This window comes from Neomonachus schauinslandi, chromosome 5, assembly GCF_002201575.2.
Source record: "Neomonachus schauinslandi chromosome 5, ASM220157v2, whole genome shotgun sequence".
Classification (NCBI taxonomy): domain Eukaryota; kingdom Metazoa; phylum Chordata; class Mammalia; order Carnivora; family Phocidae; genus Neomonachus; species Neomonachus schauinslandi.
The window spans coordinates 70,149,138-70,154,581 of NC_058407.1; the positions used below are offsets into that span (position 1 = coordinate 70,149,138).

The 5,444-nt window shown below is 45.1% G+C and overlaps 1 non-coding gene across 1 annotated transcript; it reads left to right on the top strand.

Moving 5' to 3' along the window:
- Positions 1 to 4,528: 4,528 nt before the first annotated feature.
- Positions 4,529 to 4,601, top strand: TRNAE-CUC. The gene has a single exon. It is a non-coding gene; the product is annotated as a tRNA-Glu (tRNA).
- Positions 4,602 to 5,444: the final 843 nt, after the last annotated feature.

Consider the following 5,444-nt stretch of genomic DNA (forward strand, 5'->3'; position numbering starts at 1 on the left):
AAAAAGTTAACATACACATGACTGTGAGTGTTCATCTCCCAGGGTGAGAAAGAAACTTATTTACGGTCTTCACTGGGGCTCCTTCCAACTCCGTTGGGTTGTACAAGAGCTAGGGAGCTCAGTCATGCCTTGTTTTATGGGGAGGACAATCCAACCTTAGTCCAGCATGGTTATAGCTGACACCCACACTGCCTAAGCCTTTTGCCTTGGAGGTAAGCAGCTCTGTGGCTTCTGGACCAAGTTTGGTCACAAAAACCTTGCCCAGCTCTGAAAGCCCCACTCTCAGGGGACTGATCTTCATGAGTCTGCTTCTATCCCCTCCTTCCCTGTAGCATAAATGCAGAGAGAAAAAACATAATGTAGTATTCAAAATATTATCTTGCCCCATCTGTAGGATGAGGACAACCACACCTCTCCTATCTCCCCCTTTCTCAGGGATGTTGACAGGATTGGGTAAGGTGGGGTCTGTGAAAGCATTTTCTCAACTACATGATGCTGGACAGTGGAGGTGCCACAGCTCTGAGGAAGGTAGTATGTGGGAGCCTGACATTGTCCCTCACTTGGATTTTTCTTCCAACCTCTAATATATGGTTGTTTCCTTGGGTTGAGTACCAAATGAACTAGTTGTGTTCATGTGTGTTTAGGGGTTGTGTTGTCCCAAAATGCAAGCATTTATTTATTTATTTGTTTATTTAGAGAGGAAAGAGAGGGAGAGAGAGAATCTTAAGCAGGCTCTGTGCCCAGTGCGGAGCCTGACACGGGGCTCAATCTCATAACCCTGAGATCATGACCTGAATTGAAATCAAGATTCAGATTCTTAACAGTCTGAGCCACGCAGGCGCCTCCAAAAATGCAAGCCTTTAAATCTCAGACTCACATTCAGTGAGATGCTCTCATTATGGAAGTATCTGAGAACGGAGTCAAACTGAGTGAATAGTGTGTCCCTGTTCCAAATCATTTGCTCACTGCATGGTGTGCTTGCCTTAAAAGTTTGGGTCAGGGATGTTGCCTACACTACTCAAGTGGTTCACCCCGACTTTTCCTTCTCTCTGTACTTTTCTCTTTTCTTCTGCATAATTGAATTCAAATTTCATGTGAATGTGCTGTGACCGATGGTATGGAGAGAATCACACGATTTGAAATCAAAAGCCTTGGATCCAGGTTCTAGGTCTGCCCCTTACATGGCATGTGATCTTGGCAAATCACTGAACTTTCGGCAGTGTCTTTTTTCTCCCTTGTAAGCTTTGGGCTAACACTGCTGATCTCATGGGGCTGCTGAAAGACAGAAGTGGGGTCATATGTCTGGAGGCACGCTGCAGATGTAAACTGCTTGTCAAGAATGGTTGTTATGGCTGATTGTGGTTTTTGTGATTTTTTTTTTTTTGACTTGTATCTTTGATGTCCTGTGACCACGGTACAACCACCAGTTTGTTAGATGTTCTTGTCCCTTACCCAAGAATGTTATGATCATCAAAACCATATTAGCTTTCAAGTCCCTGAAAAAAGGCTTTTTCTAAAGTGAAAGTTCACATTTTTAGTTTCCTGTGCTGGTTGGAGACCTTGTGAGGAGTGGGGTTTAGAGACCTGTTTAAAGAGGCTTGGGCTCCCCCACCTGAGGAGGAGAGGTTTCCATGGAGGTCCGGGGAAGAGACTTCCTGGGGGCACACCTGGGCTTCAAGGCTCCAGGGCAGGGCTTTCTAGATGCAGCAGGACAGCGGTATCTCTAGAGGTTCTCCTACTCCCTCATTGATTCTTTTCCCTGTTTGCCCATGAGGCTGGTATCATAGGACAGTCTTGAGCTGCTTCTAACTAGGTGCAAGTGACTTGGAGGGACTCCTGCCTCCCAAAGCCTGGAGTGTGGATAACCACAGAATGTATCATCCACACCTGGGTGTGCATGAGAGAGAGTGTCTTATTAATGATTATGCCAGGATTTGCCCCCAGCAAAATGAGGCTGGGGGTCACCCTTCTTGAGGGTGTGGTTTAGGGAAGGTGCTCTCTTCTTTGATGTCCTTTGTACATCTTCTTTCCGAGGAATGGAGAAACTTGAAGAGCTGAGATTGGGGGAAGAGGCCACGGAAGTCTCTCAGCCTGAGTTTTTGGGTCAGGGGTAGCAGGGTTAGGTGGCTTCATATAAGGTTTGTGGCAAGTACATGGATCAATCGATTAATCAATTAATGAAGCAATGAACATTTGACTTCTGTCTTTCTCAGGGGCCCAGCTGGAGGCTGGCTGTGGTAGAATGGGTATTAGAGGTACTCGTCTCCATTTATCACAAGTTGTCCTGGGGACCCAAAATGAGTAATAATTTCCATGCGCTAACATTTATTGAGCACTTAACAGCCATGTTCGCTAAGCGTTTTACATGGGTTATCTCAATTCAGATGGATGCTTCTCCAGAGAAGTTACTGTTGTGTCCATTTTGCAGATGTGGAAGCTGAGGTTTAGACAGTAAGTTGCCAATCTCACATGGCCAGTAAGTGGCAGGTCTGGATTTGCATTCGGGGTTCGCCTCCTACCAACAATTCTGCCGATCTTACATGCCACCCTGAAGGAGTTTACTGCCCCAGAGAGAAGGTGAGCCATTCAGGACACTCTGCTGGAAAAAGCTGTGTGATAGAGACATATGTTGGAACAGGAGCATGGAACAGGGAGTAAGCACCCTTGCTCAGAGGAGCTGAGAGACCTGCAGAGACATGACATTTGTAACCTCCTCTCCCTCTCTTTATTGACTTCTCCCCAGCTTCCCAAGAAGCTGGCTTTCTCCCATTTTCTACTTCAGCCTGACATTGTAATTAGGCTTCTCTGTGACTCCGTTCACCTCTCCTGAAGGGTGGGAACTGCTCCCGACTTGGTGTGTCTTCTGCTGCTTCTAGGGGCCTGGAAAGATGTGGAGCCTGACAGAATTAAAAAGCCAAGCGAAGGGAGACGTTTACTAAGACTGTCGGGGATTCTGTGTGAAAATACCTTTACACCCTTGACGAGGAGTGCCTCCCCAGCTAATTGCCACTTAAACTCAGGACTGGAAATATGTTTTAAATGCTTAACCATTCTCCTAGTCTTAAATAAATAAAAAAAATAGACACTTGCTACAGAAATGGGTCAACTTACAAAAATTTTCTGATACCAAATATTTACATTTTTTTTTTAAAAAATTTTTTAAAGTAAGAGATGGGTCAGATTGATAAGGACAAATCTGTGTCCTAAGATGGCCGCCTGAGCCAGTAAGGGAGTCCCAGCCCCTGCCCCGGGCTCTTCCGGGTTCTTCTCTCTGCTCTGTTCCCCCCCCCCCCCCCCCCCGCATGCCAATCCGGGTCCTTCTCCCTGCTCCGCTTTGCACACACACCTAGAGTGCCCAGTATGCGGAAGTAGAAGTGTATAAATTACTCCCTTAGTGCTCGGGGCTCAGACCTTTGGAGACCACTCTCCTCTGAGCCCACCGGCGTTAAATGAACCTCCTGTTCTCCAAGATCTCCGGGTGCTGCTTGTTGCTTGGTTCTTCCGTCCAGCGATCCAGTCCAGGTTCCATAACAAGATCAGTGGAAGACAACTGCTACTTCCCATAGAAGCACATCACCTAGGGTACTTGTTAAAAATGTAGGTACCTGCACACAATCCAGGAGCTATTAAATAAGAATGGGGTGTATGTGTGTGTGTGTGGGACTCCAGGAATCAATATTTTAAAAAGATTTCAGGTGATTTAAAAAAATGCCAACTAAAGTTTGAGAGCCACTGTTTTAAATTAATTAGTCCAGCGATTTGATATTTAAGAAACCCGTGATCTGCTATTCATTGCATGGCTTATAAGGACGTGGCCCCTCTGTTTTAAGGACTTCTGTTTCCTCTAGAGGCATGTAGGGAGGGTGCACGGAGGAGGCAAGCTGTTGAACCACTCTGGAGTTCTGGCATCCCATGGCTGACCCTGGAGGTAGGAGGCTCTATAAGGAGGACCTAGGAGATAAGCTCCCTGGAAGAAATGCTGGAGAGGAGTGGCTGTGCCTGTCAGCTTGTGGAACATTGGGAGGACACCTTCAGAGCAGCCGCAAAAGCCTATATTGAGTGAATGAGCAGGTGAGCCAGGGAATTCGACGAGGGAGCCCTGGGCTGCAGTTGGCCGGATTGGTATTTGGTGCTGCCTAGCAAGTGTCTCCCAGTTCAGTGCCAGATGACAGGGGGACCTCAAAATACCCGAGAGAGCCAGGGTCTCCCTTCTGTGGAGATTGGGGCTGCGTGAGACCCTTGCCTTGCTGTGGCGAGAGAGAAGCAGCTACCACAGTGGCACCCGGAAGCCACGGAGGGCCTTTGATTTGCATGTGTCCACAGGCATTGGTTCAGTTCAATGAGCTGATAAAATTGATTTTCTCACTGCATTGACTGGTTGTCATCCTGAGTCGCTGAGGTGACTGCACAAACTCCAATGACTCGATCACATTAAAAAAAAAATGAATTTTAGAAATGCTGTGTTTTCCCTTTGCCAGTTTCAGCCAATTTAAGAAAGTGATGAGTTTGCTAAGGAATAGGTTGGGGCGCCTGGCTGGCTCAGTCAGGAGAGCATGTGACTCTCGATCTCAGGGTCGTGAGTTCAAGCCCCACGCTGGGCAGGGAGCCTCCTTAAAAAATAAAATAAGACGACATTAAAGAAAAAGAAATAGTAAAAATCTCTTATTCAGTGGCACTGGTGAGCAGTCAGTATTGGGTAATAGTTAACTCAGCTGAACTTTACCCCAGTTTGACTTTGAGAATAGGATGTGCAAAAACTAAAGAAATTAGGTATGTTCTACTTTGCATTGGGTAGGTTAGCAGATTGCCATCTTTTCTATCTGCTGTAACTACCTTCAAATGTTGTGAGTCATCAGGCTATTAATTGAAGGTTGTCACCAAATTGTGAAGAGCCCTCAATGCTAATCAAGAGGATAGCTTTTCCACAAAGCATCATTTTTTGCCTGAATTTCTAGACACCATTTGCGGTTTTCAAAGTCTGTGTAGAAAACAAATATACTCTGCTTTCAAGTAGGATATGCATGGTGAGAACTCTCGAATGATATTAGTACCACTCATATAGCATTAGTGAAATCCCCGTCATTAGGAAATGTTATTTTATATAAAAAAGTTGATAATAGGATACAAAGATGCTAATATGATTAGGTGATGAGCTGATAATGGGGATTTTTTCATATCAGTGATTTTCATTCGTCACCAGCAAAGCTGATCTCCCTAATATGATATGATATTATAATAAAACCCCGGCAGAGAGTCAGCAGTGAAATTTATGATGCAAAAGAAAAGTCAATAGCATTATAAATCTTAGAAACTGATTATATTTCAGCTGTCAATGTTCTTGGCTGGAAAATCTCCTTTAATTCCCGTGTCTTAGTCCTATTTACTTTGGTGATACCAAGCAGGGAAATGAAATAGATTTAAATCTTTATCTTAAGGATAACTTT